Below are 12171 nucleotides of genomic sequence, written 5' to 3'. Positions count from 1 at the left end.
GGAATCTTTACAGAAGCTATAAGCAGGATGAGGACCTTGGCTTCGGCATTTGTTAGATCTGCTGCCTTGGGCATATATCAAAACTTTCTCAGCCATGGTTTGGTCATGTGTGCAGTTGGGAGACTCTTACTATCTTACAGGGTTGTCCCTGGGGGCACCCGCAGTCCTGAATAAAATCCATGCAATCAGTCTCACTTCTGCAATTGCCCTGAAGTCCACCAAGTGGCTGCCCTGACCTACGGGGGAGGTGAAGCAGGTGACTTTTAGAGCAAAAGCTCCATGACTGTTGAAAAAGTTGACAGTGCTGGATTGTAAAGGAAACAACCCAATGTCCATCCACAATAGAGAGGACGTGTAATCTGTGGTATAGTCACATAGTCAATGGAATAGTACACAGCAACAAGAATCCACAATCTGTAACTACACACAATAGAATGATGCCTTTCACAAATGTAATGTCAAGTGAAAGAAGCCAGACAGAGTCCCTATTGCGGGATCCCCTTTCTGTAGAGGCTGTCGGCAGCAGAGGTAGCCCACAGAGGTTACACTGACTGGGGAGGGTGTTACCAGAAAGGGCAATGGGGAAGGCAGTTTCTGGGGTGCAGATAACGATTTGCTCGGTGCTCTGGGTACTGGTGACACAGACTTGTTAATTTTGCAAAGACGCAGTAGGTCATATGCACTGACATTATATGTACTTTCCCTTTTTTTTTTTTTAAATTTATTTTTGAGAGAGAGCATGAGTAGGGTAGGGGCAGGAAGAGAGGGAGACACAGAATCAGAAGACAGGCTCCAGGCTCTGCGCTGTCAGCACAGAACCCAATACGGGGCTTGAACTCATGAACCATGAGATCATGACTTGAGCTGAAGTTAGTTGTACACATAACCAATTGAGCCACCCAGGTGCCCCTGTATGCACTTTTCTGTATGCTCCAATTATACAAATTTAAGGACTCCAGTGATTTAAAACTCCTCTTTTTAAGAGTGCCTGGGTGGCTCAGTCAGTTAAGCACTTGACTCTTGATTTCGGCTCAAGTCATGATCTCATGGTTCATGAGTTTGAGCCCTGCATCAGGCTCTGTGCTGACAGTACAGAGCCTGCTTGGGATTTTCTATCGCCCTCTCTCTCTGTCCTTCCTCCAATGACTTTCTCTCTCTCTTAAAAAAAAATCTTAAAAAAAAAAACCCACTCCTCTTACAAAGAACAAAGTCTTTGATCCCACAAAGCCTAAAGAGGTACAAGGCATACCCCCCTGGGAAGAGAGAGACCAGGCAGCCCAACCCCCTGAGAAGGACAAGGGACATACCCACGGCCCTCCTGAGAGATTTTGGATGGCAGAGTATAAGAAGGCAACCTTGAGGTGTGGAGGGCAGGCAGCGAGCACCTGGGAGAGGAGAAAAGCGTCGAAAGGCAGGTCGGTGACCAGAGACCACCATCTGAATCACATCGAGTCCTGTGGAGCGAGCTGCTTCTGTGCACGTGTCTACCATGTGCCCATCACGGCAGGGCACAAGGTAGGCATCATTTTATTGGGTCTCCCAAAAGCTTTCGAAGATGGGTTTTATTGTCCCTCCTTACAAATGACAGAAAGAAGGCTTTTCGCAAATACTTGCCTACATGCAGCCAGCAAGCAGCAGATGTGGAATTCGAATCAGTATGGTTGCAGGAACTGTCCGTTGACCCAGGCCCTGTTCCTCTTCTACTTGGAAAGAGAATTCTGGCGACTTCCTGATCCTGGGCGAGAGTTGTACCGTTAGGATGAAAGTGAACGGTGTGGATCGAAGCAAACCCAAGTGCCTTAACCTCAGCCTGACTGATTTTTAGTTATTAAGCCTGTTGTCAGATCCTAATGATGTAGAGAAATGAAGAGAGAGAATCAGATGACAACACCCATCCGACGTGTCCTCCGACAGCAGCGTGGCTCCGTGACTGAACGAAGGAGGAGAGCACGTGGCTGTGCCCACACCGCTCTCACGCTGCAGCTCACCCACATCAGCAACACTGAAACGGCTTTTTATCCCCACGGCACATACAGATGAGAAGGTGAGGACCACAGATGGGAATGACTGGCTCAAGAAGGCCCAGCAAGGGAACAGCAGCACCAGAAATAGCCAGGCCTATTAATACACACTTGAAAAACTTGTGCCAGGATGTCAACACTCCAGCCTGCTGTTTAGACAGTGAATCCTCAAAACCATGCTAAAGAGAAGCCTCTCTTTACTAATGAAGCCCAATGATCCTTTAAAAATAGTGCTGCTATTTGTTGTATTTCTGGAACACAGAGCAGCTGAGCAGAATATTTTAATGCCGTGTTCTCAGAAAGATATGGGTTTATACCAGTGATGCAACTGGCGAAACTTGAGAACACAGTTGCCTGTGATATTTGCACAAACACTCCCGTTTCCTCCTTCTCTGTGGTCTCTGAATGGCACACCATCCCTGTCTGAGACTAAGGAGAGGAGAGAGGTTGGCCTGAGTCTGCAGAGCATGGTTAGAAGAACACACCAGTCATCCAACTCCAAGGAAATCTCACTCATCTGCAGCCTCTCAGTCAATTAGTTCTGACATTAATAGGTGGGGGGGGGGGTCCTCTGATGGATGCTTCCTCCTTTGCAATTCTCAAACAGTACTGCATGGCCAGCACGTAATTAGGGGCCAGGGAGAAAAAAAAAAAGCAAGAGTCCCCTGCTTGTTCCTTGTTCTTAGTGGGGAGATTAAATCACAGGCCTAGGACAGAACTAATGAGGCAACAACCATAAGCCAAAGACTATCTCTGTGGAATCCGGCGGAGACCCTCTGAAATGGTTCCTTCTTGCTGCATGACCTTCTCCATGTAGAAGCCATTCCTCCTGTTCCCAGAAGATAGCAAGCCAGGAATCTGAGTACCACGTAGAGAACAACTTATTTTGTACTATTGTCCATTCTCATTACACTGCTGATTCATTTGTCACACTTCTGGTTCTTTTATGATCTTTGTGCAATTACAAAAAAATGATTTCACTGGCTTTTCATCTGTACCGTCCAGCACGAATCCTGACTCAGTCAGAGCTAGACAGTCTCCACGGCCAGAGTGGACTCTCTTCTGCAGACAGCTGCTCTTTCTCCTGCCCCTTCTGCTTCCTCTCTTTCCCTGAGATCTGCTCGACTTTCCCGAAGCTGCCTCAGCCACATCTGTATCGGCCCCCACGTTCAGACACAAGCTGAAATCATTGAAAATTCCAACCTCACTCCTCCAAAGCCGCCAGCCCTTGCCTGTCTCCCAGTGAACAGAGACAGCGAGGCTCATGGTTCCCCCTTTGTTAATTAGGATCAAATCTCACTCTCTGATAACCCAGAGAAAGGAAAAGGCAGCCAGGCATGCTAAGAGACTGTAAAAGAACTTCCTCTAATCCTCCCAAAGCACTCAAGAGAAGGCTTTCCACCAAGTCAGGGTCATTTAATGTATTCTGCTCTGGAAAAGATATTAAAAACGATTAAGTTCATTAAAAAAGAAAGAAAAGAAACCTCATCTAAAGCAGTGACCTCTGCCCAGCAGCTTGTGTTAAAACAAGTACCTTTTCTCGGGATCTGATATGTGTCAGAAATTTCAACAAAGCTGTGTAGAAAGGCAAGACACCCACACGAGGAAGTGGGTCTTTCTGTCTAGCAAGCCAGCAAAAGCGCCTAAAGGTCAGAAGCACACATCACTCCAGACTCCGTGCTGAAGAGGGGCCAGAGCAGGTAATACGGTTGCAGTCCATAAATACCTTACAGTCTGGAAAGAGAGATGACAAAAATACAGAAAAGAAAACTACGTGATGGGCACACAATGAAAGGATCCCTGGAGAGAGAGCTTGTGTGCCAGACCTTGAACGAGGACTTGAGTTGGGAAGGGCAGAAAGCACATTCCAGGTAGAGAAGAATATTTTGAGCAAATAGAGGAAGTTTACAAAAAGAGAAACGCAACGCCGGCCCCAGGGGAGAGTGAGTAAAACAGATTGAGTCTTTAAGAGCTTAGACACAAACCAATGAGCTGTGAGGTTGTTCAAAACATCGTGTGAGTGTATTTTTACGTGAAAGGGGGTGAGCAAGATCTCCTCTTAACCGTCTCAGAACTCCCAGTGCGCAGAATTCTCAAGTTGCTGTCACATCTCTACCTTCCCTATCTCTCCTCTCTGAATTACCTCCAGGAGTTTTCAGCTGGGACAGTATCCATCAACAGAGCATTTGGAAATGTATGGAGAACACTGGGATCACCTCTAGGACTGACAGACATGACTGGCCTTTAAGGTAGAGGGGAAAATGGCCTCCATTGTTCGGGGAAGAGTTGTCATGACTAACTTGGCAACAGTCCCCCTCTGAGTTGGAGCAGCTGTGATGATGAGGAAAATAAAACAATAAAATCACAGATCTAATCAATATATGGCTGAGAGCTAAATTCAAGTGCATCCGAATCAAAACCCTGTCCCTTGCCACCAGGGTGACAGCCTCTAGTAGATCTTGATGGAGTACGTGTCTGCCTGTCACTCAGGGCAGGAGAGGCAGCAACCATGGCCAACTTATTTCCTTTTTTTCCTGCAACTTTCCATGTGGGAGCCTTCAGTGTAAAAGGTCACTCTAAAACTGGGAAATAGAGGCAAAGGGGGGATTGCCTTGTCCTGTTTCAATAGTTTTGAAGTGAAATAGGGCTGCAGTGACCCTGTATTCCAAAGAATAAATCAGAGTTTTCTGCCATGGCATAACAAAGAATGAGTGTGCCCCTTAAAAGTGTGAGAGTAGAAGACAGAGTGTGGGTGCCTACATATTGGACACACTGGAATGACTCAATTAATAAAGATGTATGGGGACAATACTAGAGAATACTTAAAACATGATATTGGTCCATTGACCATGTTCCTCTCATGACTTGAAATGGGCTCTGACTCAAGGTTGGCTGAACTTGCAGGTAGGGAGAGGAATTTCTAATTACTCAAAGGGGAAGATGAAACGTCTCATCTTGTGTGCCATTCCCCAACAAAGTAGACCGAGCGTCCTTAAGGAGTCTCAAAGAAGCAGAAAAGATGAGCAAGAGGATTCTGCAGTTGTGAACGGCCCATTCATACTGGAGTACGACCCAGGTAGTGTGACGTGATTTTGTGAAGGGGAAGCTAATTAGATTTAAGCAGAACCACAGGGCCCTAACCACACATATCAAACTCCAGGCAAGATCTCCATTCAATACACACTACTGTGCATTTTACTATGTACCAGGATTTTTCTCCATGATAAACAGTGAACTAGACCACATCCATTATGTTCTCAGCAGGAACCTAAGTATTAAGCTGAAGCTAAAGTTGTGGCTCTTTTGGATGCCCACCACCCCCACCCTGCAGATATTGTAGTGGGAGCAAGGAAAAGATGATGTCGTGGTGGCAAATAAGGGGGCAGTAAGAATCACCCCATAGCCACAGGATGGGCCTAGTGTTCCTGGACTGGAGAATTCAGGTAGGAGTAGGCAACCAACAATCCCAGCTTCCCAGGAATCGAGGGATTTCTAGGCACAATGGAATTTGTTTGTTTGGGTAAGTCCTATGATGAACTGGTCACCATAGATGGAAGATGCCATCTTTTGTAGCTGAGCAGGACTAGGGTAGAGGGAAGTTGCAAGCCTGAGACCAGCCTGGACTCTTTGCTTCACTCCTACTTGGATCTCCATCCCGAAATCCAGTTTCACCATGCTCCAACCCAGCTCTGTTCCATTTTAGGTCTCGAGGCTCCACCATGTGCCATGAACTAGTTTGCCCAGATGAGGTCTCTGAGCCTTATTTGACCATTACTGGTACTACCACTATCACGGACATCAAGATAAGTATTCATTGGACACCTAATACCTGTGGGTAGGTGCTTTGCACAATGTATGTAATGAATCTTCACATCTGTGAGATAAGAATTATTCCTGTGGTAACTATTGGAAATTGAGACTCACGGAAATTGAGCACCCAAGAGACTCTCCTCCAGATCTGCTTGCAAGTAGGATGCCCCCATTACGCCAGACCTTGGAACCCTGTAGCACCTGCCCACCTAGCTCATTCTCCTGCTCCAATAAAAAAAAGGGGAGGGGGCATTTCATAGCATCACCCACATTTGTATGTTCCTCTGATGACTCAGAATGGCCTTGGAAGCAAAACTAGGGAAAGCACCATATGGTGAAATACTCGCATCTATACTGGTAATATTCACTAGCTTTTACCTTCACTGTGAAAAATCTCCTTGAGGCCTTTATAAGTGATATATTCCCTTACAGCAGATTTTGAGAAATGCAACACTTTCCCAACACCTCAGACCCTTAGGAATAGGGAGAATTCCCATCATCAACTATGCTTTGTTACCAGGCATTAAATGTCACACAGCGCAGCTAGTGTCTGGGATTTCCTTCCTGAGCAGACCCTGTAATGAATCCGCTAGTTTATGCTTTTAGTTTTCCTTTAAATAAAGAAAGGAAACTAAAGCTGTCCTATAAACTCCATGCCCTTCAGCTCAGCCTTTCCAACAACCATTTACAGATGAGGAAATGAAGCTCCTTGAACAGGTCACAAGGCTAGTAGTAAAGAAAGAAGCCATGATTTCAGCCCAAATCTGGGATCCAAACTCACTGCTCTCTTTACTCTTGGCCTAGTCACTCCTGCTCATGATGGAATGAGGGATGGGAGGACAAAAGAACCAGTAGGGTATTTTTCAAAATGTCCCTGTCTCATCCGCCACTTCAGATCTCCCTTCCTGGAAGGCTGCAAAAACCCACGGTCACACCACATGGGAAAAATGTGTATTACAAAAAGTTTCAAAGATGGTTCTGCTAAGACACCTCATATTTGCAAGTTGAAAACCTGGGCACCAGACCATAGGGCATCTTAGGAGCAGGGATTCCTGGCTAGAATTCAGAGAAGGTAGTCTCAGAAATCTGTGAGCCCCTGAGAAGCATGAAGTGGTCTGCGCATGTACTATATGCATTATTCTTGGAGAGACGCCATAATTTTTACCAGATATTCAAACTAGTTCCTGACTCAAAAAAGCTTAGGAAGCACTCTTTTGGAGAAAATGGGCTGCTCCTCAAGCAGGAATGTTAATTCAGTCCTTTCCCACCCTAACAGGCCCTGGACATGTGTGGTTTTAAGCCATTATTCAGGGCGCTCACTCAGTTTGCATTTAAGGGAATGATGTTTCTTCAACTTAATGCAATATTGCTATTGGCAAATAGATCACTCTTAGAGTCATCGAACTGCCAACTTTATAACCACCAAGGTAAAAAAACATTCATCAGATTTTTGTCTTTTCATCCTCTCAACTGGCTTTAATAGATTTCTGTCTAGGATCAAAGGGTTGGCTGAATACTGGCCATGCATAAAGTTTTGTGGGTTAATTAGGATGATCATTAGCTGCTTGAGCTCACTCTTAGCTTCATGATTTGTAGGTAGAGAGTTTATTTCTATCAGACACAGCTGCTCCAATGGAATCAATGTGTGTGTGTGTGTGTGTGTGTGTGTAATGTTCAAGCCAACACAAGACTCTTGCAGAAAACCTGGCTGGTTTCTGAGCATCAGTCCTGATGCTGGTCATTCAGCAGGGCACTTTTCTCTTGGTTTGGTCCATTAAGCCATTGCAGTGGAAACTTCTGTTTAAACATTTGTGAGCAATCCTATTGTATTTTAATTGCTTCTTTATATTCTTTGCTGGCATGTTTCCATCTTTTTCACCAGTGGACGTAGGAATACATCCACTGTTATCTCTTTCCTTCCGTGTGGTGCACATCGTTATGTTCATTGATCTAAACACTTACTGAGCACCTACAGAGAGACAGGCAAACTGCCCTAGAGAATCACTAAAGAATAAAAGTGTGAAGGGGACATGTGGTCTCCATCCTCAGAGAGCTCCTCATAGCCAGGTGGGAGAGAGAGGGAGAGCAATGAATGCATCATAGAGCTCTGGTGGAGACAGGATGCCAGAAGAAAACATTGAGTCTTGAAGGGCCACTAGAAATTAGATGGAGAAAAGGGAGTGGGTAGAGGCTGTCCAGGCAGAGGGAATGGTTTGTGCCAGAGCAGGGAGGCAGGCAACAGTATGTGTCTCGTGGGCCACACCTGTGTCATAATGGCCAGAAGAGAGACTGAAGATCACACAGGAATGCCCACCGCTCTCTTAGAAATGTGAACAGTTAGTTGTCCTGCTCACAAGTAAAGATGCTTTTATGGGCTAAATGATTATGTCCTTCCAGATTTATATGGTGAAGCGATAAACCTCAATGCAATAATATTTTAGGTGCAGCCTTTGGGAGATAATTAAGTTTAGATGAGGTCATGAGGTGGGACCCTGATGATGGAATGAGTAACTCTTTAAGAAGAGGAAGAGAGCGGTAGCAAGCTGCGGTCACAGCCATAGAAAGTATCCCAACATGTGGGCAGTGAATCCTATCACATGAGTGTCTAGAGAGGGATAATAGGGGTGAAATGACAATTTCCTGTTTATTGAATTTTCAACAAAATAAGGCAGCTCTTTTTGAAAAACCCAAGATGACCTAATGATAGAGGATGATGTGATATGAAATTTAAACTCTGTATTTTATGCCCAGGGTGTATTTCTTACAATTCTCCAGGCAATCTCGTAGGAAGGCTAAAAACGTCTGATCCCTTAAAATGTTTGGTTGGTGGGTTGGGAGGATGTTGGAGAAGAGGGGGCGATTCCGTAGGGAAGCCTACTTGGGAGACACCCCATCTCCAAGTGCTTTTAGTATATTGAGTGTCCTTGAGTGTACGTCCTCTTGTTCAAAACTGTTCAACTTTTTAATTTTGGTCACTATTAGTATTTTTCAAAGATTATGACCTTGTATCAGCCTCCACCATTATGCCTTTTGTGTTGTTATCATTTCAGGTTTTCTTGCGTTTGCTTTGCTATTTTGCTCCTAACAGTACTTAACATCCCCAAGGAGCTCCATTTAGGAAAGCTGCATCAGACCAGTGCAAAGGCTTACATATACACATTCACTGGGCAAAAAGGAAGGGAGGCTGGCCCGTTCACAGCTATGGTCTCTATATAATACATTCCCATTATACTTTTATATTTTCCTTAATTTCAAAGGCTTCTCAACTGAATATTTTACCTTCATAATTCGGGGGAAATTATTTCTTGACTTGAAATCAAGTAAATAACTATTTATGGTGTCCAGGGGCACTTTTTACTTACTGCTTGGCCAGTTGTACAAGTTGCAATTGTTTATTCTTTTTTTTTAAATTTATTTTTGATAGAGAGACAGAGCATGAGAGGGGGAGGGGCAGAGAGAGAAGGAGACACAGAACCGGAAGCAGGCTCCAGGCTCTGAGCTAGCCCAGAGCCTGACATGGGGCTTGAACCCATGAACGTGAGATCTGACCTGAGCCGAAGTCCGAGGCTAACCGACTGAGCCACCCAGGCGCCCCGCAACTGTTTATTCTTAAAACTATTCGGGAATATCACTGAGGAGTTTAAAGATGTTGGGCTATGGAAATGGAGGACCTGGAGATATTTTTTCCCCCTATGTCATGGTTCTCAAAGTGTGATTCTTGGACCCACAGCATCGCCTGGGAATTTAGAAATGCAAAACTCCCACCACTGCAAGTACATAGATCTCCACTGAATCAGAAGCTCCAGTGACAGGGAATGTTTTTACAAAACCAAACAGTAGTTTGAGCACTACTATCCTAAGCTCAGAGAGTCGCGGGTGGGCTGTCAGCGCTGGAGGTGACTTGATCCTGGCTTTCCCCTTCTAGCCATCTCCTCCTGCCAGTTTGTTCTCTGGGTCAGTGCAGGGTAGAGGTGGGGCAGCCATGGCCCAAGAAAATTCTTCTAGGTGTCTGAGGAGCAACAAGCTGCCTCATCGCCTTAATAAGCTTTCAGCTGCAGCCGCTTTCATTAGTCAAACCGCACCAATCAGCGAGCGGGTCCTACAGCTGGAGAACTGAGAGTGCCAGGTACCTGGAGCAGTGATGAGGGACTTCCCCTAACTGGGGTCGATTCCTCACCCCGATCAGGGAGCCTAGCGGCCCCCAGCCCACCCCCCCGCAGCCTGAGGTGGGCCCCTCCTCCCTGACTTCATCCAGGCACTTGTACCCACTCGCCGCAGATGGATGTCGCAGCTGGGAAACGACCCTGAGATCACCCCTCTGAGTCCCTCATTTTGCAGGTAAGAATTTGAGGTGCAGTGAAGATAAGCATAGGGTTTACCCAACAGTGGCTTTCAAAAGCTGTTCCTCAACTTAAATCCATCCGCAGGACATGCTAATGGGAGATGAAGATTTCCATGAAATAAATACACGTAGCAATGAATCTGTCATCATCTTGTTACCGCAACAGATAGAACGTAGACGAGTAGATATCTATTGGAGATTGGTCACCATTTAAAATAAGGCAACCGTAGAGGACAGCTTGCAAATTACACTAAAACGGCCCTGAATTACACTCTTCCACGCCTGTTGTACTGGCTCCCAGTCTGCCCTTTGCTCAAATCAGAGCAATCAGTAACCATTTTGCCCCTGGTGCTTTGAGACCCTGCCAGTTCGAGATTGAGGCAGTGGGAGGTGCTGGGAAAAGACTACCGGCTTCCTGCAGTCCCGGACCTGCTGCTCACTAATCAGTGTGACCTTGAACCAGTCACTTCAACTGTCCGGCCTCAGTCTCCTCGACTTCAAGCCCAGGGGTTAGTTAATGTTCTTCAAATGCCTTCTCACTGACAATAATGCACACTTCCTACACACTTCCAACTTGCCTCGTTGGAGGCAAAAAATGCCTCGGCAAGCCCTCTGAGACAGGCTGACCCGCCTGTGCCGGGTGTCCTTGTCCCTTCCTTCCCTTCACGCCATCCTCTGTGACAAGGCTTGGTCTTATCTGAGACTCATGGGAGTCAGAAGTCCTGACTAATTTGCCTGACTGCTCAGCCAGCAAGCCAGCCTTGGTGGGCTCATTTGGCATTCCGGCGACATTTGGCTGTGGCTCCGGCAAGAATTGTCCCTGTCCCTCCAAATGGCCAGCTTGGATACTATGAAATTAAAGATTAGACCACCGAACGATGCAGCCCACTCCATCCAGTGCCCATTGGAGATGCTTCTGCCATTTATGGCCCCGAGAAGAGCTGGTCCCCACTTGGGCAGCTGGAGTCAGTCCTAAATTACCTAAAGAGCCCCAGTGCCGGGCCTGGGCTCCATTTGTTTACAAAATAGGCACTTTCAAAGGCCCTTTACTAGGGACTGGCAATTCCCAGGTCCCCTGCTATAGGCTGATGCATAATGCATAAGATGCTGGGAAATGTGTATTCATGAGGGCGGCTTGGCTTTTGTCAAAAAGAACTGTGAAATATTATGATGGAACAATTTTCATTTCTGCCACATTGTTTTTATCGTGCATTCATGGCTGGGGATTGAGGGCTTTTCGAGTTTTGTCTGGTGCAGATGTTGCGGTGCTGAGCTGCTCCAGACATCCTTATTTTCCAACTTTGTTGCTGACAATTACGTGGGGGGGGGGGGGGTTCTCACAGGAGACAAAGGATGTATGTCCTCAAGTGATCTTGTCCTGAATGTATTCAGGAGGGTGGGGGTGAGGAGGGAGGGAAGGAAGGATAGGAAGGAGGAGGGAGGGAAAGAGGGAAAGAAGGGGGCTGAAGCGGATGTTTGGGGACAAGCCTCCTGAGTGCCAGCCCTTGGGCTATAGGGCATCTCATTTTGTTTCTCCCTTATTCCTAGGAGGGAACCAGTATCTCCATTTACATATGAGGAAATGGAGGACTAGCAAAGCCAAGTGTCTGAAATCATCTAACCTGGGGGTTGTGAAGCCTGGGTTTGAATCCACTTTGATGTATCCAAGCTTCCATTCTTCTCCAGCAGTAGACTACAAGAACTGAAGCCAAGGATGACTCTCCTTCTACAACCCATCAAGACAAAGGGCGAGAGGCCCACGGGAGGCCGCTGAGTGAGGAAAACTCTCCTCTGAGGAAAGCTTCGAGGAGACTCCAGGCTGGAAACTGCGTTGGGCATCTGGGCGCCATGTTCGAGCAGGCACATCTCGGGAGGCTGAGGAACTTGCTGAGATTCCATAGCTCCTGCCTTCTGGTACCAGCACTGTGGCTCAGGTCTTCTGCATCACGAATCCCAGCTTTGTCTCACGAAACCACTGGCTGACTCCTCATTGGGAAA

The 12171-nt window shown here is 46.4% G+C and overlaps 1 long non-coding RNA gene across 1 annotated transcript; it reads left to right on the top strand.

Annotated features, from left to right (window-relative positions):
- Window positions 1–4140: 4140 nt before the first annotated feature.
- Window positions 4141–6098, top strand: LOC115281160. The gene is made up of 3 exons (XR_003904129.1): window positions 4141–4270; window positions 4926–5097; window positions 5725–6098. It is a non-coding gene; the product is annotated as an uncharacterized LOC115281160 (long non-coding RNA).
- The last annotated feature ends 6073 nt before the right edge of the window (window positions 6099–12171 follow it).

This window comes from Suricata suricatta, chromosome 16, assembly GCF_006229205.1.
Source record: "Suricata suricatta isolate VVHF042 chromosome 16, meerkat_22Aug2017_6uvM2_HiC, whole genome shotgun sequence".
NCBI classification, from domain to species: Eukaryota; Metazoa; Chordata; class Mammalia; order Carnivora; family Herpestidae; genus Suricata; species Suricata suricatta.
This window is presented reverse-complemented; position numbering and strand designations above follow the sequence as displayed.